General features: G+C 39.0%; 1 long non-coding RNA gene across 2 annotated transcripts in view; it reads right to left on the minus strand.

Annotated features, from left to right (window-relative positions):
- Positions 1–3096: 3096 nt before the first annotated feature.
- LOC307009346 overlaps positions 3097–21255 on the minus strand; it is a 35568-nt gene continuing 17409 nt past the window's right edge. Inside the window, exon 5 of one of the 2 annotated variants that reach the window (XR_013799995.1) lies at positions 3097–3868. This is a non-coding gene — a long non-coding RNA (uncharacterized lncRNA). Of the gene's footprint in view, positions 3869–11270; positions 11994–21255 lie in introns of those variants that run through there. The other variant, XR_013799996.1, reaches the window with a different exon arrangement.

Genomic DNA, 21255 nt, shown 5'->3' on the forward strand with positions numbered 1-21255 from the left:
AATTTCTTTGGAGAAAGATTTGATCGTAATGGTCATTAATCAGCTGTCGGCGAACATGTCGAGCTAGTGATCAAAGGCTTAAGATTTTGGCCTAGGATCAGAGGAATCTTTTAGTATGCACAATATTTGTCTCAGACAGCCAAATTGTGGCCAAAATCATATAGTATGAACCCGGCTTAACACAGAAGAAAGTGTAAGAATGATTGGTGATTAGTAGCAACAATTCATTAATGGGTTGAAAATGTGTATGACATTTATAGCCGTGTCTGGAACTATATAATTTCCAGCTGTTATCGTGATATTTCTTTTAGTAACTTTAATTTATGGAATATAAATTAATATTATAGATATAATTAATTAATAGTATTGAATGTATTTGTTTATTAAATATTTACAGTTACATACTAATAAAAAAAATCTGTTTTTGCTCCGCCAACGGAAAGGCTAATTTGTATTTTTTTTAAGAATCAGTTGAGGGAATGATTCAAAGACTCACTCATCGGGACGTGAAACACCAAGGTGACGATTGGCTTTCGGCCAGCGTAAGGCCATTGGTGAGAGTCTGTCGGGCTAGTTCCACATGTCGGCTCTAGTCTCGATTCAGCATGTTAAATCGGCATCTGGGTACTGGGTGAGAGAGATCGTTCTGATTGGCTGTTAAGTTTTGCGAACGAGTGCATGAAAATAAAAGTGAAAGTGTGCAAGCAAAGAAGACAGCACAGACTAAAGGCTGTTATAATTTTGTGTCATCTTATCTGAGCATTCCAATACAAGAATATCTTCATAACATCATGAGCCGCCTAGAATACAGAAAGTGATCAACAAGATTGATATTCAAAATGCTTAGTAAGCACTGCTTTGTTTACAGTTCGGTTTCTCTTTATGAATGACGAATATAGATTACTGATCCTTGCTGATAAAGACAGTTATTTCCTTTTACGCAGGCACAGAACACACATGCTGGCAGTTGCGTGAAGTCCTTAGATGTGTTTAAGCACAGCTTTTTGGCGCAGACGCAGCTGACAGTCAGCTTTTGTCACACAGATGTCACTTGTTTGGTTTCTGAATGAATCAGTGTTTTTGAAAGAATCGCTGAATGAATGATTCAGTGACTCACTCATAAATTCACTGGTCCCCACCTACTGGCAAAATGATGGAAACTGCTGAAACAGTCACTGAATAATATAATAATGTAATATATTAAATCCAGTCTCCAAACTCCTTATCAAATCAGCCATGCCAGCATAAAAAAATAAAAAATAAAAAATAAATCCTTATTGTTGAGTCCTGAATAACACAGTAAGGTCCTCCTCACATCCACAGTCTTCCACTATCTAGGACAACCAACTACATGTAGTCTGGTTATGTAAGCGTCAGAAGATTGAGATGTGCTCTGTCCTGAAGTTGTGCTTTTCATATCCTGCCCGATGAGTGCGTCCCACTGGAGTGCATATCTCTGTCTCTGTGCCTGTGTGCGGGCTTACATTACATTACGCCGTCTCTGTAGAACAGCACACTACAGCGTGTTTGCCCTTGTCTTTTTCGTCCTGCTTACCTATCCCTCCCAAAAGAAAGAGGTCTCTGTGTGTGTGTAAGGAAAAGAGGCAGTGATGATCATTTGCTGCCAAAGTAAAGTGTTTGCAAACGAGCGCGGTGCAGAGGTGCGGTGCGCTCAAGGGCACATTTGTATAAAACTAATGATAGCATGTAAATGGACAAAATTTCTATCTGAGGAAAGAGGCATCCACCCCCTTGGCGCACCATCGTGTTGATGGAGTGCAGAATCTCATTACGGATCTAATACAATAACTGCCGTGTCGATCCGGAGAGGCGACAGAGAAACAAGATTAGCCTTATTACTTTATTATGTGCTGTGCGGCATGGCTCAGAGTGGACAATTGCATTAAAGCACAGATGAGATCACGTAGAGGGAATTGCTCCCCCTCTGCTCCACCCCCCGAAACGATTTAATTGATTCCACATAAAATTAGCGGGGACAGATTTGGAATTCCTGCTGTTGCCACTTAGTAAACTCCTGACTTCTTTGGCCATCTCTGGTGGAGTGTTGTTTTGCTGTTATGGGCAGCGGTGAGGACAAAGGGGAGGGCGTTTGTCACTGTCTGAGAGGGCTCAGGGTGGAAGGGTTAATGACTGTAACCCCTGTTGTGCAGTTTGTTTTCTGTCACGCTACTTGGCCATCTACTCTGATACTCATTACGGTGTATCTAATTACTAAAGTTGGCATGAAATGAAAATTCACCCCATCTCTTTTCTAAGTGCATATTATAGAACTAGATTATAGATTCATCCGTGCATATGTTTCATAGGTTTCAACAAACTTTCTGTTGGTGTGGCAAACTCATGTACATCTGCCATATCTCAAAATTCAACCAAAAACTGATGCATAGAAGCAAGTTCTTCAACCTACATTTTTTATTTTTCAATAATCCGTTACTGATACACGTGGGAGAAAAGATGTGTCACTACTTCTGTTTCTTCTTAGATGCACTCAGTACGTTTTTAAGTTTGGCTATTTTTAACGCAGGTGTGGCCATTGGTGAATGGAATGTGTCGTTATGCTGCTTGATATTGCACACTAGTATTTCTCACTATATGATTTTTATGTATTGTCCAAAGTTTGGGGCCAGTAAGCCAACAAGGTTGCAAACATTTTCAAAAAATTACAGTAAAGATATGTATAAAGTTACAAAAGATTTCTATTTAAAATAAATACATTTTCTATACATCAAAGAATCTTTTTTTTTTTTTAAGTATTAGACAAAATATATTAAAAAGCATAGTTGAATTCAGCTTTGCAAGCACAGTAGCATTTTAAAGTAGGCCTATATTAAAATAGAAACAGGATATTTCACAATATTACTGATTACTGTCATTTTGATCAAATAATTCCAATTCATGAGCATAAAATACTTATTTTAAAAAACATAAAAAAATCTTACTGACGCTAAACCTTTTAACAGTATACAACATGAAAAAAATGCATCATGTCCAGTTACAATATATGTAGAAAAAATGAATTGGTGCAGAACCATTTTGGAAGAAATTACTAATCTTACCTTTAAGAAAAGAAATGTTAAGATCAGGGTTGTTTAATTGGGAATTCCTTTTAAATTACAATTTAGTTCCTGAACTTGAACTGAGTTGGGATACTGAACTGCAACTAACGGAATGTAAAAAGTAGAATTAAAGAAAAATGTTGGCTGAACAACAAAGCCTTGCTTGAAAGTTTTGAAAAAAGTTTGAAGGTGGAAGATTATATAGGCCTTACAGACAGAAAACAAAAGAACAATAGATTCAACTTCCGATAGGTTGTGGTTAATTCCATTCAAATTCACATTTATAAATTAAAAGTGAACAAATTCTTCAATTCTGAATGTTCCTCAATTTCAAAATTTGTCTGCAAAACTGTGACTAACTGTGAGACAGGATTTCATCCCAGCAGTTTCTAATCTATGCAGGCCTCAGCAATTTCAACTGAGGGAAACGGAACACACACACACACAGAAATAAGGGAAGAACTGAGGTTTCTTTCACGGCTCATTTATCTGTTAGCGGTTCATCAGCTGTCAAGACCTGGTGATGATATCATGTGTGACATCTCACCTTGACGCTGCTACCTCCGTGTTCTTTTCCAGCCCAGACTCAACCCTCCTCCCTCCCGGCAGAACAGCATCCCAACTTATCGTGACCTTCCTCCACAATCTCACCCTCTCCCAAAGTGTTCTTCGGGAAGGCCGGCCCGGGGTGCAGGGATGGCCATATGTGTCGGCCCAGTGGCCATGTACAGTCGCTGGCGGATTCAGGATGCTGTCCGTCACGCTGACATCTCATGGCTGCGAAGAACATCCTAGCAAGATTACAGAAAACCAGCAAAGACGTTCTTACTCCTTGTTAAACCTCACTTTATTCTGACTGGAATTTTAGATTTTAGTGTAAGTTTTAGATTTAAACTAATTCTCGCTTAGAAACAAGACATATATCAAAGGCTCTGAATTGCTATCCCTTCTTGACAGTATTTGAAAATCTTACCCTGTAAGCTACTGAAATTCATGAGACTTTATGAGCAGAACACTCCTTATTCCCATGTGAGGGTGGTCCATCATGGGAAAGGTCAGCGGTGTAATGCTGTTAGTCCCTCAAAGGCTCCTCTCAGCCCAAGACCTGTCACTTTTCACTCCGCCACTCAAAGCCATTTTCTTTAATTGAGCACTTGTCAGTACATTCTGTACACAAACTCCATCTCTGCATCTTCTTGCTGAAAGACCCCTGTTCATCCACAGCCACTTATTTGATCATGATTATGCTGACTTTCCATTTTTCTGATATATAGATTTATTGACCTGAACATAAGTCAAGATGTCACGAAAGGCCTTATATTCAAAGTTAGTTTTTTTTCTTGGGGCTAAAACCTGCATTTGTTTTCCATCTCATAGAATGACTAAACAAGCTCAGAATTACTGGGGTAAACAGACTCCATTTTGAGGGGGCAATACTCATTTGGAAGAGCTGACCTTAAAAAATGTCCCCGTTTTAAACCACATGCAAAGGAAAATAATCCCGAAATTGCTACAGTAGATATTGCAGATACATTAAAAAAAAAATCACATTACATGCAAATGGCTTCATGTCCACCAAATTCATTGTATGACATAATGTAATTCATCAGTTCAGTGATCAGTGATACCATACATACAAAACCACATTGTCCACCTATTTTAATTAAAAGAAAACTGTAAATAATAATAAAATGAAATTAATAATAATAATAATAATAATAATAACAAATTGCTAATTATATTTTGCCGTCAGTAGCGAACGAGTAGAGATAAATTGCGATTCAATTCTCGCGAGAAAATCATCAAATTTCGAGATTGAGGACACAACAAGAAGAAAATATCTTGCTATATCAGTGCAAGTGAAAGTTGCGAAGTTAGTTTACATATTTATTAACTTTAAATATATTTAACGAGTGGATTTGCTGATTTGTAAGAAAGTGTCAAAGGGCCACGTCTATGCTGATTCTGAACATGCCTCCATAAACAGCAGGAATGATATCCCTATTATACAGGACATAGCTATTAGAGTGCGGATCGGGCCGACTTTTTCAGTCCGAGCCCGGCCCGCGTCCGACAGAGCAGTAACCGAACCCGACCCGAGCCCGACAGGCACAAAGATATTTATGTTCGAGCCCGACCCGAGCCCGACAGTTAAAATCCCATTTTTTTCTCATACTAATGACAATTGTACGTTTGTTTGTGTGGAAAGCCGCTTTTATTAAGCAACTGTAGGAAGGCAATCGGAGATGTCAACAGGATGAGCGCATCAGCGCGCGGAGCAACAAGCGCTCTTAACACAGGCGCGCGCACATTATGCACGCGTTTCGTTGTCACGGCTACATAAACAAATGTCCGCACACAGGAAGACGGATGGTAATATTTTACATGTATTTTAATCACAAAAACGAACGTTTGCATCAAGTGAAAGCATCAGGCACATCGGCTACCTACATAAGCTGTTTTAAATTTAAAATGTTCAATGCCTTATCGCGCTGATGTGACCGAGCCCGACCCGAACCCGAACATCATTTCTAAATATCTGTCCGAACCCGGCCCGGCCCGTCGGGTACCGGCGGGTCCCGTCGGGCTCGGGTCGGGTATCCATCCTCTAATAGCTATTGAGTCTCACAGTCTTCTCATGAACACATCAGTCTCTCAGCATACACAGCTACAGTCTCCATCTGAAACCAACACTCAGCAAACACGAGACCAGACCGAGAGTGTGAAGGAAGAAGGATGGTGGCTCTTTAAAAATAAAGTTGGAAGCAGTTTTGGACAAGGCAGAGGGAGGAAGAGTAATTTGAATGGTTGTGCTAATGACCTGAGGAGGAGCAGCACAGCAGTTGTTTCGCTGATTCGATGGCAGGTCATCGCGACAGATGTTCCCAACATATGTGGAGAATTAATTACCCACTAGTAAACAAAATCTGTGATGCAGAGAGTCGTTTTGTCCAAATTTCTTTCGTTTCGCTGTTATTAGGGGCATAATTTTTCTTGATCAGCCAGGCCCACTCCAGTGCAAGAGCTCAGTAATGGGTTGCGCTGAAGGGCTGCACGAGGCACAGACGGGTCTTTAATTGGCAGAGTTGATTGTCAGCCTGCACAATGTGAAAGCCCTTGATTATCTAATTGGTTGATTGAAGCGCAGCGCGCCTGCCAGGCCACTTCACCTACTTTTTTTTCCCAGCGGCTGGAATGTCGGGAATGTTTTTGCTGAGAAGAAACAACTTGGCAGGAGGAGAACACACACTGGTGAGCTTTCGGCTGCCAGTGCAGAAAGACGAGCGCATCTCTGGGCCCAAAGTATACTGGATAACAGGAAGGGAAGCTGCACAAAATAGCTCAGCAACCTGAATAAAGCACCACTTAGAAGTGAGGACAATTAAGTGCTATATTCATTTAGCGCATTTCTTTATGTCATTATATTGGTTGGTGCGATGCTAAAAGTTCCGACTTAATTGAAAGATGGAGACATGCATTAACCAGGCACGCTGTATCTCAAGAAGGTAAAACGAAAATCAATTCATAAATAAGGAATGACATTGTCCTCACAAACAAGGCAGAAAATTGCAAGAGGTAGTTAGAAGTCTCTCAACATCAAATAATATTGATTTTCCACCTCCTTGTTCACACCTTCAGTTTAATATTAGATTACTTAAAGAGGCACCCCCTCAAGGTGAATTATGCATTTCAATACGAAGCAGTCGGGTTAAGAAAACCAGTCAATTCATATGACAGACGTCTGAACGGTACAGTACTGTCAAAACAAGAGAATTTACAGCCTAATAACTAGGGATGGGTTAAAACGCTTATTTTATTTTATTTTCAATCAGATACCAAGAATAATTAGATACCGAGGCTAATACACAATGGCAATCAGACATATGTAAGGATAATCTGAGGATAAAAAAGATAATTATAGGCATTTAACTTTATATTTTAAAACTGCCATTATCAACATTATATAGGCCAAAACTGCAAATTATCATTCTTATTTGTTTAAAGAACAATTGCGAAACTTGATCGATCTTTCAACATATTTTGTTTAAAATAAGCTTACAAATGTTACGGTCACATATGACTTATGTGGACACTTTGGTCCACCTATCCCTACTAATTGCTATTTAGATACATTTTTACAATTTACAGTAGTTGAATTTTTACTTTACAATGTAAGATTTAAAAACATTTGTCATCAAATAGTCAGCATTAAAGAAACCTAATATCATAAACATTTAATTGAATATAATGCATCGCAAAAATTCTATTTGAAAATATACAGCCCCAGTATTGATGAGTTACAGTATCTGTAAATTCCTCAATGATTTGTCACTTTAATTGAAGAACTCTTTTCCCAGCCTGGCCAATTACTGTAAGTCCTGGAAACTAACATAAAGTCACCAAAATGATCTATATATTGGTCTAGCACACCTAATTATTGCCTTAATCATATAGTTGAGTAGGAGACATTTTTAATGCAGCATGGCAGTGCAATTAGCTGAGGTCTAGCTCTAGAATACAGAGAGAATGATCTCTGATGTGTGGCTTTCTTCACAGACTACCATTCCAAACTTACGCCAACCGGTCAGAAATGCAGTAAAAAAAAAAGTCAATGGCTACAGATATGTGTGATTAATTCACAGGAAATCCAAAGACTTATTTCTTCATTACATCACTTGCGTATTGATTGCATGACATCGTTTCTTCAAGATAACACAGCAGTGGGAAAATATAGTCAGATTCATTTCCCAGCCCTCAGTATTTTGTCTGGCACTGTATTAGCCGCATGCTTATAATGATGTCTATGTTATTTATTTCTATTTACTGTAAAAAAATAAAAAAAATAAAAAGCTTTTAAAAATGCGTTTAAAAAATGTTGTGAAATAGCCAAGCACCTACAACCACACTTAAAAATGAAAACTATATTAGTGCGCCAAATTGCTTGGCAACCATAAACAGCCTAAAACTAGGCTAATGTACTATATTATTAAAGGTAGGGTAGGCAATTTCGAAGAGGCTAGCAATAGCAAGTTAGCTTTGAAAACATGCCACGCTTCCTCTAAAAGACAAACGCGCACAGCAGAGTCTGCAAAGCACCACAAGAGATGGCGTTACATTACCTCATGTCTAAAAGCATATCACATTACAATAATAATGATTGTAAACAACTTACAGAACTCTTACTTGAAGCACCTGACTGCTGCAGATTCATTTCGCCGTTGTTGATAGTGAACCCAGAAATGCATAAATGTGAACAGCTCCATGCAGAATATCAAGTGTTGCCATCTCTTAATTACGGTAATTATGGTGTGAACACAGCATAAGTGTTCAGATTTTTTTTAATATTGTGATTGTTATTATTAATGGTTACAAATGTAATTATTTTTTGACAGATGTCTTGTGCTGTTCTGCAGTTTCATAAAAGCAATGGGCCACTTGAGGTCGTGTGTAACAGTGATTGTTTTGGCACTCTAATAATATCCCTAATGCTAAGCATCAAGTGGCTTTTTGCCACAGCTGGTAACCATGTGAATAACTTTCATTGAAAATTGTTTTTATAGTCTAGTCTAGATAAAAAATATAATTAAAAAGTTTCTTTTAATTATATTATGAAAATGTAAATAAAACCACCAGAATTTAAATTCAAAGATCAAACTTAAAAAACTAATTCTGTCTCTGACATTAGAAGCACTAGAGTACATACAGTGCTTTGACAAATAACTATTGTTTTGCCTAATGTCAGGCTGGAATTACACTTTATTAGTCCAGTTTGTCCGCAAAAAAAGATGGACCAACTGTATTGTACAGTAACAAAGAGAACATGCTTACATTATGTTAGGGGCATCATGATAAATTTAAGCCTGTGTTTTCCCTCTTTTTTTTCTTTCCTCTGGTCTCTAACGTCCTACACAATCAATCAGCGCCTCCCCCCACCCCCCTTTATTTCCCTGTCTGCTGGATTTCGGATCACTGAATGTAAATCCTTGACAAGGGTATCTATATATAATATTAATGTGCACTGTGGAGGGTTCCCTGTGAACAGAGAGCTGACTGCCAAATAAAGAGTGATCAGAGGCAGGTTACCCATCCTCCCTGGTCCTCTGCAGCTCTCACCCCCAGGATGGATGGGGCATCATTAGGCAAAGGAGCTCGGCCATTCTCCACAGAAACGGCCAAGTCGGAGGTACCCATCAATCTAGTGGCGCCCGTGCTCCCTCAGATACTGTCAGAGCGTTAGGTTCGGAGGGGTCCGTGTTGGTGTTTGAAGACCCTCTGTGTCACCTGCAGCTCGTCTCATCTGCAGGCATCTGGGGTGGCTCTCCTACGACGCTCACTCCCCCCTTCTAATTTATTTACTGCAGGAAATGGCCACCAAGGAGAAAACGGACAGGGAAGGAGAAAACAAAAATGTTGCCATACCCACCAGCGAAGTGGCCTACGGCTTGGGTTTCGCTACAGGGGATCGCTGAATCCCTGAGTGGGTAAAGTAACCTTTGCTAAGCCAGCAGAATAGTTGTTACTTAAACCAAATTCTTATGGGCGTATAAATCCACATCACATTTTTGCGGCAGACTCCCACCACAGATGCATGCTGGGAACATTCAAAAGTCCCAAATGTGCAATGACGATCATGCAATGTTAATTTCAACACTTTTTTTTTTTTTTTTGCTGTACTAGATAAACAAAATTTTAAATTGCTAAATTTAATCAAATATTCAAACACTGGTACATAAAAAAAGAAGAAAAACAAGACTGCCACCAATCTAAGATCCTTCCAAAACATCTTTGAATGTTTCCTAGCAGAGAGATGAGGGGGAAAATGCATTTTTACATCCAAAAGATGATATCACACCCAAGAACAAAGCATGCAGGGTATTGTATAATTGATTTCACTATTTGTTATGTTAATCTAATAGAGAAAACAGTGGGATATTTAAATCAAAAGGGAGAGCTGTCAGTTCAGGTCCAAAGAGGAGAACACAATGATACTGAATTCTGCGTCAGGCTATTGGTAATCAATCGGGATGGAGCTGGCATTGAAAAACTGTCTGCTTTGCAATTGTGCTCCGTTTGAGCAACAATTTGAAAATAACAGTGAGAAAAAAGGGATTGTGACAAAGTCAATATGGAGAGCCATTTGAAGGACAAATGAGAGAATTGCAAAGTACCCGGGTCTTTGTTACCTTGTCTGGCTGGATGTATGTGGCAGCGGCATTGAGAAGAGCTGAATGGAGCTTTCAAAAGAGCAACACAATCAAAAGCCAATAACGCAACAGCTGAACAGAGACACATGAATATTGTAATGCAACCACTGTGTTGTACAGCAGTAAATCAACTGCCCGAGGGCATGAGCTAAGTGAATATTTCTCACGCATTTTCAATATTACTGAAATATTAATGAGAGAACTTAAATAAGAAAATCCCTCCCTGGACCTGCTTTACAATCAAATTTAAAAGCGGAGCCCTGTGTCAGCTGTAGTAACATCATTAATATTATGGATGTTTCTGTAATCATTCCATCAAAGAACTGAAGCTCTGTATTTCTCCCCGAACGGTATTAGTGTAGCAAACCGAAAAATGACAAATGATTTATCACATTTTGTACATTTTGCAAATTCATCAAACCGATACGGTGTCACACTGATACTGCTACATTTTACATTATTTAGGGTAAATGGATGGGCAACTTTCTTAGAGGAAAGTATCAGAAGTGGACGGTATTAATAAATCCTGAGTCGAATTTGTTCTTGAACACTGCTTATCAAATTTGTTTACAGCAAAACTTTGGGATGGGAAGGTTAATCATGATGAAAATGTATGTAACAGTCTTTGTTCAACCAGTTTATAATTGAACAAGTTAATAGTTACTAGTTGATAGTTACTAGTTGAATAGTTACTAGTCAAGCTCCATAAAAGCAGTCCATTCGAGTTTGTATTAAAATTTCCTTTTTATCTTTTTGACAATATTTTTTTATAAAATTGAATATAGTGAGTAAATCTAAAACCAGATTTCTAAAATTTACAACAACTACAAAGCAAATAAAACCCAACTTATTATTCATGGCATGCCACAGTGCATGCTGGGAATACAACATCAAGTGTTTATTAATTGTATACATTTAAATCTGTGTTTTAAAATATATTTATTTTTTGAATTGAGTATAAATATAGAATACTTAATCTTTTCAAGTTCACATTTGAATCAACTTATTTATTTTAGAAAGTAATGCATCTTTTCTGCTGTCTTCATAACAAAGCCAAAAAAAAAAGTTCATTCATTTTCATTGTATAAAAAAAAAAGAAATAGCAAGAAACTCTGCTAAACTTCTCCATTTGTGTTCCACAGAGACACGGAAGTCTAACAGGTTTGGAGCAATATGGGGAAGAGTAAATGACAACAGGCTGTTAATTTACCCTGTTAAGGTATTGAGTTTTCATTGAGTCTTACGGCAATACTCTGTTCTCTTGCTGCCATCTTTTGTCTTGTTCTGTAGCTTACTCATGCTTCCTCCCCACCATCCTGTCTGCCTAAGGAGTGTTTCCAAGGAGAACTTTTAGGGAGGGGAAGAGGAGAAGGGGGTTTATTGGAGCTGGAGTTGAGGGAGAGGGGTAGCGGTCTTAGTATCTGACTTGTTAGTCCACCACTGTCCAATTTGTTGAGGGTGGTGCATTTGATTAAAGCAGGGGTCCCTCCTGCTGCTCGCCCCTCCCATCAATCACAATGATAAGTCCCAGAAAGGCAACATATAGCCTGGGAAGAGGACGGGGAGGGATATCAATTTCACTGTCGTGCCGTTCTCACTCCCACCCCAAACATCTCGCGCCGTTTTGGTGGAAGTGCAGACTGCCAAGGAGGAGGTGAAGGGGAGAGAGGATGTAGCAGTTCTGCTGGGGTTTGAGGGGGCAGCCAGGGCTCTGGGGATTGAGAAGGGGGCAGGTTTGCAGTTAGAAAGGCTGGTCAGGGTCAGTCGAAGTTTGTTAATGTCTTTTTCTTTTTTTTTCCTTTTTCAGGTTAAATATGGTAGGTTCTAATACTGGACTCATTTGTGCTGATGCTGTTCGCACCGGGCCGTACGCCGCATGAGGCTAGCTTCCCCCCGTTGTGCTGAAATACATATGAACTGCTTCCCCTGTCTTGTTAGCAACATCTATGACAATAAACCAGCTGCCAATCAATAGGTGTACAAAGGTGTGGATGGCAGACGAAGGTGAAGGTCATGGTGACTGGCTTAGCGCTAAGGAAATAAATAAATGCATGACCACGATGTCATAATAGCTGTTATTCTAATGAACTTAAATTACTTGGTCATACTCACCCTCCTTTACTGACACGGCCTCTTATGCAATACTGTCACAGAGACATTTAGTCAGAGATTTAGATTAGCGGTTGACCGAAAAGCTTTAAGACATTATACACATTTGGTACGTACAGGGAAATATTAAAAGCAAAACTTGATGCAATATTATATGTTTTCTATTATTTGGTAAATGAATATTATATATTATGCAAAACAATATCAAATAGAAATCAAATAATAACCATCATCATCATCCTAAATGTAATTTATATTAAAAAAAAATTATATAAAGAAAAAATTCTTTATATTGTCTTTGTATTCTTAATTACCTGTGAATTACTATAATAACTGAAATACTGTTAGTGGCTCTTAGCATTAGTAGATCTACAAATTTAGACTGTATTTCTTTCTTTCTTTTTTGTAGTTTTTATCTCGCATAAGCTGACATCTTCTGTGAAGTGACAACATGTCTTTTTTCTTTGATAATCTTTTTATATCTCAATTAGACTTTGCTAAAAGTGCACTCGACTCTTCGTGGACCTCAATCAATTCTTTTTCATCTCCTCGAGCTGTCGTCAAACATAACAAGATCACAGCAGGAAGTTCATGTCACCAACTTCCCCCCTGAACATGATAACTTCATCTGCCGCTAGATTTCTCCGCCAAAGCTCCCATCCTGTCACATTCACACACTCAGTCACGTACAACCGTTACCAGCGTTTGCTTTCCATCTAATGGAATCAAATGCTGCAAAAACTCCAAATGTCAGCGCTTTTCATCACTTTGCATGGCCACTTTAGTGTCCTTCCCTGTGCCTTTTTGAATGATAATGATACAAATTACAGTTTGGCTATATTAATAGCTAAACCAGAAAGCAGAGAAAAGAGAGAAGGGAGGAAGGAAAAAAAAAAGGTGTCTGCCTTTTCACCGTTGCTAAGTGCTAACGTGGGATTTCCTGAGCCCATTGTCATGTCAACTGGACCGGCAGCTATTCCATTGTGATGATAATGGATTCGGTGTTGTTGGCTCAGAGGTCACAAGGTCAACATAAGCTCCTTAATGGACTGTGAAATAACTCTAACTGCATTAACCTCCCCAGATCACATGGTGGGGAAAACACTCTCTCTTCTCAAATCAGAGGCCTTTATAGGCGCCATGCGATTGGATTTAATTTTAATTGGCAAGGCGTACACCTGGCAGCAGTGCAGAGATTTTAATCTTTCAGAAAGGTGAGATAGGGAAAGATATGGTAAACAGACAGAGGTAACGGCTCATGGGGTTATGAGGGTTAGAGCTAGAATATGGAAGGTCACTGCGGCTTGCCTTTAACAAAAATGGCTTTTCACTTGTGCGTGTTTGCATTTTCATTGCTTCATTGTGTTTGCATGCTTGAACCATTGGGCATCTGTGCTCACATCCAAGAGTGGGCTTCCCTGGAGACGAGAGCCAAGAGGGGCGTCACGTCCTCACGTTTGGCAATGGGAAATGAACGTTTAAATCACTGTGATTAGCGAGGCTTGGAATTTGGTAGCTTGACATTAAAATAGTTGGACTGGCAATAGGAAAAATTACAAATATTATATACAGTAGGGAAAAATAATAAATTTTTAGATAGATACTGTAGTTATTTAATTTCCAGTCAAGCTTAAATTTGGTCACATTATTTAAAGTAACTAAAATAAATATTACTTTAGGAATTTAGCATACTTAACATGCTGTCAATGAAATGAATAGGTGTTTTTATTTTATTACAAAAATGTCACTTCCACACTATCATTTATAATAGAACGGAATTAACCACAAACATAATTTTTGTGGTGGAAAAATAGTTTGGAGTTATTCTGTGATATATTCACTTCACTAAGAAAAATGTAACTTTTGAGTGTGAAAAGTGGTTTTAAGAGAGTTAATTTTCTACAGGGCCAAAAGTGCCTATGCATAGTCGAAGAACCAAATCCAAAAATAAAGTATTAAGCTGATGCAAGGGTCTGGAAAAGCAAAATACACTCTGTACGTCTTTACGGTCAGTATCAAGCCACTTCAGCTAGGAAATTAGGGCATGCTTCAGGAGAACTCAAAGTGCCTCCACACTCCTCCAGAGCAAATTACAGGTGACGAAATGAGGTGCTGAACTTCATAACGCTGATGGAGCATGTTCCGTGCGGATATAGGATAAACATCAATTAATTTCAGTCAATAAATAACGCTTTGAGGTCTTGCGTCAAAAAAGCCGAACAATTACTTTTCCATTTTTCTTGCCAAATGGGCTGATGAGGGAAAACAGGGGATCCGGCCGCGTAAATCAGTCTTAATTTTGCCTTCCCCATTAAAAAGCCGCCATTAAGACCCTCCTCGCCTCATTTCATCTTCTTCTTGTTTCACTTTTTCAATTTGTGCGAAAGGGGGAGTTCACTCATCATAAAATTTCACTTTGGCTGGCCTATCATTTGCATCTGAGCCAATAAATAGCAATTAGCATTAACAATTAAACCAGAGAGTGGAACCAATGCCCGCTCCCTTGGAAAGCTGATGAATGGCTACGGGGAGGCTTTTTTCAAAGGAAGCTGGGGGACATTAGCTTCCGTGGCCTTGCCGTAAAACCGTGCGCTCCAGGAAAGGAGTACATCCTAGGCTAAATGCTGATTTATTTGGCTCTAGACACATCTCTCACAGGGGCCGAGAGGACGCTGTGCACCTCTGTGGGTGGCATATTTGTGTGAAGGAAAGATTACGAGGAATTTCCATCCAATCTGCCGTCGTGACTTCCTGCTAAAGTACATAAGTGTTATGTGGCACATTTAGTCGTAGAGAAATCCCATTTTATCCTCACGTCTAGGTGAGACGGAGTTTTGCCCTTGCACATCGCAAGCATAAGTTTCCTACGAATCCAGACTATAACTGTCTTGGCTGTACTTTTCTCTGTAATAACCGGAGCGCGACACCTCATGCAGTGTATTATCTGCGGGTGGCATATGGGTCTGTTTAGCCTTGTGTAATATGAAAGCACATTTTTAATGTTTCATTTTAGTGACCCATTTTATACCCCCTCAGCAGGACATGAAAGTAAAGTGCAGGTTTGAGAGAAATTGAGAATAACCTCTAACGATAAGATTCAGACACTCTCTAATGATTCAAACACAGCACCTCGGAGACGACGCCAGACGAGAAATTGCGTCGGTTAATGACGTGATGACTTACTGCACGAGACCCCTCCTCTCCAGTCTCGTATGCCTGAATGCTTGGCTTTATGTACACAGTGGGTACGCCGTTCAACTCTGCTGAAAAGGAGATCATATTGTCCGTGCCTTATGATTGCTTTCGCTTGCATTAATCATCCAGTAAAGCACTGACACAGCGGTATGGGCGCCCTGCCTAACAAACCATAGACTAAGGACAGTGACACCCAAAAGCGAAAAAGAGGTTCTGGTGAAATTGGAGGAGAGCGGCAGTCGTTCTTTTTTTTCTTTCTTCTTTTTTTATTAACATCACAGGCCCATTAGAAAGCTCCTTGTTCACCTTCAGTGGAGCAGCAAATGAAGAGGCTCCAGAGCACAGGACTCCTACCGTCTCCACGCGGCCACGGCGCAGGCCAGCGCCAGTCATGTTGTAACGCTTGTAAGAAACAGATGTTCCTTCCCTGACAAATCTCCCCTTTTGATTTATTATTCATTTGCTCAGATCACAATGGAGAAGTCTTTGGCTCATTAATTAAATCCCACGCAAAAATAAAAAATAAAAAAAACCTGACCCTCACAAACTTATTACCAGCAAAAATGACTTTGACACATCACAAATTTTTGACACACACACACACACACAACACACACACACACAAATATAAAATATTGCAAAATAAATAAATTTCATACATCACATGATGACATTAAAACTTGCAAACAAATTCTCTATACACTAAATACAACTAGACAAATAATAAAAAATATATGTTGCAGAATTATAAAATCTTCATGTGATAATAAATATCATGTTTGGGATTGCAAGACATCTGATGTGAAATATAAAAAATTTATATGTTGAATTATATGACCAAAATATTTACGTCTGACATTTACAACGTATTTAACAATACATGGATAGAACGTTCAAAAGTTCTAAAGTCTAAAGTATTTGAAATATGAATATTGTGTAACATTATACATATCTGTACTGTCACTTTTGCTCAATTTATTAAATACTTGCTGATTAGAAGTAGCTACTCATCTTTTAAAAAAAAAAATCATCTTACCAAACTTTTGAAATAGTAAAAGTTTTTAGTAAAAGCAATAGGCTAAATATCCCTGCTCCAACCAGATATCAGTCAGTCATGACAGCCCGCTGTGCTTGTTATTAAAATCACACTACTTGTGAAACACAAGTATATTGTGTGCAATAGCTGCCAATTCCAGTGTGTCAAACGATCTTTTAATTAGTCCTTTTGCTTCACTTGTTGAGAGCAATTAAAAATGAGGAAGCTGTCCCACCGGTCAATCTCCAAACTCTCACCAAACACAACGCCGCTCTGGGGGAAGTCATCTCACAGTTGGATAATGCAGATGTCTATGTCACACCCCAATTAGAGTGCTCTCACACTCCTGAAGGGTGACAGTCTCATAGCGACTGTGTGCCAATCACATTTTGTCATTTCTATGACATCATTTCGCAATTGTAGCACATGCCAAGTCATCCGCTGGAAATCTAATCTGCATTCTTCTCGTAAATAAACTGTGTCTAGTGAAATTTTATTGCAAGCTAAAATTGAAAGTACAGAAGCCTATAATTTGAGCTCTAATCCCTATTAATCCCGTCGTGTTACAAATGAGACCAGTGCTTTTTATACAGGCGTATACAGAGCTAGAAGCGCTGCACAAACTGAATCTGACACACACACAAATTTTTGGGAGAACTTTAGCTGTTCTCAACATGTCTGGTGAGATCACATATCCCAAGGACTGTCAGACAAGATCCACGGTCTTCCAGTAGATGAAGGTCAAGGACCATGCAAACAACAGAGTGCCCAGAACAGAGAGAATGGTCACATGACTCTCAACTTTTCATTACATGTTCTGGAGAAGATTAAATACCTATTGACTGGCATCAAAATGGATAAAGGTTTGATCTTAATGTTTTCCCCCGTTTCCCCATGCGACTGCTATGTTTGATGAAAGGATGTAAAAATACCCCTCAAGTCCTGGCGTCTGAGGCTGTTCCTGATGCAAAAGCACTTTGGGAGCTGCTAAAATTAAGCGATGTCACTTCTCAATGACACTTTAATGATACTGGAGCTCAATGAAAGAGTTGGGATGCTTTGGAGCATCTGCTGGAGATAGTCAAACACACACACATCCAAATGACAGAAACTTCCTTTGTCCCTGCTGCCACGAGGACCGTGGGGGACGAGACCGGTCTAATTAAGTCAATCCGTGGGGAGAGCTGGTGTCATTTCTACTTGGCATCAGCACTCTGGCACTGGCAGCATGGTTGGCATTGAGCATCTCGGAGGAGAGATGGAGAGACAGATTTGAGGAGAGAGATAAGTAGGAGACATGTAACTGATTTGGCACGCGCCGAGTGCTTTGGCATGTCTGTGGTTCGGCGGCTCCTGTCTCTCTCCGTCTCCCCAGGCTCCTCAGTGTGTTTGAGTAAGCACTCTGTGTTCCGACAGCCCATGCCAGCAGAGCAGGTACAACATGTCTTAATAGAGTCAACAGAAACGACAACGGGGAGCCTGATGATCAGTCGAAGAACATCATCAATTAAAATGTCAATAGATTAAAACCAGTTTCACTGATTTTTGAGGACTGTAAAACAACTGGCTTCGAATGTTGATAGTTTTAAATCCTCACTGGAGACATTTTTTCTCTCTCTGGCTTTTGGTAATCTTGTGAATTTGTGTGTTTCTGTCAGTTTATGTATTTTATTGTCTAAAGTTGTAAGATTGTACAGCACTTTGGTCAGCAGTGGCTGTTTTAAATGTGCTCTAGAAATAAAAGTGCCTTGCCTACATTGCGGAAAAAATAAAAATGCATTTTCAGAGGCTTCCATTTTCAATCTTTCAATCTGCAATCTTTGGCTTCCATTTTCTCACAAAATGTGTGTTTTTCAGCTGTAACTCAGAATCAAAAGAAGTGTACTGTCATGATGACAAATATTTATGATACATATATATCATAAATAATCTAGCATTCAATACCAATAAAGAAATATTTTAAACTACTTATTTTCAGCTCCATGTCAAATTGTCACCATAGTATTTTTTTTTTACTATTTGAATGAGGCTTGACATATACTTGTGAATTTTTTATATTTATTTTTTATAATAATAAGGTAACACTTTACAATAAGGTTAATTTATTAAACATTAGTTAATGTATTAACTAACATGAACTATCAATGAGCAATACATTTGTTACAGTATTTATTAATCTTTGTTAATGTTAGTTAATATAAATAAAGCTGTTCATTGTTTGTTCATGTTAGTTCACAGTGCATTAACTCATGTTAACAAGATTTTAATAAAGTATTAGTAAATGTTGAAATTAACATTAACAAAGATGAATAAATGCTTTATAAGTGCAGTTCATTATTAGTTAATGTTAACTAATGAAGTTAACTAATGTTAACTAATGAACCTTATTGTAAAGTGTTACCTAATAATAATTTAATTCACTTGATTGATTCTAGGAAAAAGGGCATTCTGGGTGAAAGGCAACTTTGATAGTGCCTGATTGTTGAGAAATAAGTAGGGACACCGCTTTAAAACAATATGAAAGTCAATTTGTGGGACATGTTTGCATACTTTTTAAATATTAAAAACTGCAGCATTCACTTGTTGAACATTTAATTAGGGTGTGCTCATGTTAACAACAACATGTTGCCCAAGACTGGTTTTAGCATGAAAGAGTTGTGGTAAACCAAGAGGGAGGATTACAAAGAGGCATTTTTGTTAGTGATAAGACGATGCAGAAATGCCTACTGCCACACCACACAAGAAGTCAGGATGATGCATATTCCCTCTGAAAGAGTATTAATAAGGGTGCAAGTAGGCTTGACCCCAGAGTCCACTCATATGGTGTCTACGCGATGCTGAATGAAGTCGGAAAGGGAGGGACGGCTCCTGCCAGCCTGATAACATTGGGGTGTTGGGCAGGGTGAGCAGGGCGACGAGCTTAAGGGCTAAAGCAGGCCAGCAGCTTGGTGGATGGCACTAGCCCGGGGAAACAGGGTGGCACGGCCGAGGTGCTGTCCGGTGGGAGATGACAGGAGTGGACAGGATGTCACCGGCAGAGCACATGCCTTCATCCCCGCGCTCCCCCTCAGTCTGGCAGCTGGCCCCGCTCAGACACAATGTGAAGAGACAAGCCAGAGATGTTCTCTTTTTCTAAATGTCACATGAACTCGCGCAACACACATCGGATGGAGAAAATCATGGCCCCCTGTCACATTTTATGAGTTCACGCATTCACAAATGCCTCCGTTTTCAGTGTTTTGGGGCCTGTTGTCTCCTTTTTCACATCTATACGAAAGTCTCTACAGGTAGAATCTTGCCCGTAAGCGCTTTTCAAGGGTTCCTCCACGGTGGGAGTAGATGATAGCTTAAACTGTTTGTAAAACTGAGTGTTCAAATAAGATAAAGGCAAGGCTGAACTGAGTAAAGTGGACAGGTAGGTCTCGTGAACCATTGTAGAATCCAAAACACAACTTTATTCTCATACAAAAAGAACTGAAAAACTACAATAAAGAGAGGGAAAAAAGTAGCCTCATGTTCATTGGGAATACGCATTACACTAGAAACTAAAGCTGCACTCACACCGCCCCACCACTAACATGACAATGTCTGCAGGTTTATACGCTCTCATAAAGCATGTGAAATTTTCTCAGGATCCCTAAGGCTTTCCCTGCCAGTGGCATGAGGTTACACATTTTAATGGAAATGTTTTCCTTGGGTACCACTCTATCCTCATTTCTATTGCAAAGAAATTTGTCTTTGCATCCCAGCGCGTATAAAGTAGTCAATCACTGAGGTAAGGAATGATTAATTTATGACTCCTTCCTGCCTTCCTTATATAGCTTCCAGGGGAGCTATATGAGACTTTCTGGCAGGACGTACACTGACCTGGATCTGTTCCCCGCTAAAAGTGCTCAACAGGTCTAAGGAATTATTTATATATTTATATATACTACATACATACACATACATATATAATATATATATATATATATAAATAAACAATAATAATAGTAATTTATCATAAAAATTATATATTATAATTATTTTTGTATGTTGAAAAGCTTACAATAATTGTATCATGGACAAATAAACATGGTTACAAATGTTACTATTAAGGGTCAAAACAACAACACATAAGATTCACACCCCCAGAAAAGAAAATATATATATACTGGTTGCTTAACTTTACAGAGAACCGAGATATTGACAGTCTTAACTATCACATCTTTGTGATTGGAGGTTTAACAAAAGAATTTGTAGGACATGCTAAAATATACCATTGAGTTTTTGTCAAGGTCAGAAGACAGCACCAAAGTATTAAATATATTATTAATTATGTTGCCTATTGAATTATTGGGCCCGTTCTGCAGTCAAGTGAGGCAACAAGCTGATCAATTTACTCTAAAATACAAAACACACCTTGCAAATCTGGCTTTGAGTCTGATAGCGTGTGATATGAGATTATGGTATTTGCGGGCATTTGACAGAGTTAGTGGCGCGCGCGTGTTCTTTTGAGACTGCAGTTTGAGTGACAGTGTAAAGGGCTGTTCATTAAAACATCGTGATCGTTCTGGTTGCTACAACTCCCAGCGCTTCATCTTTACCTGAAGCCTTCAAGGACACACCAGTGACACAGACGCTCCTGCTACAA

The sequence above is a fragment of the Phoxinus phoxinus genome (genome assembly GCF_949152265.1).
Source record: "Phoxinus phoxinus genome assembly, chromosome: 13".
Classification (NCBI taxonomy): Eukaryota; Metazoa; Chordata; class Actinopteri; order Cypriniformes; family Leuciscidae; genus Phoxinus; species Phoxinus phoxinus.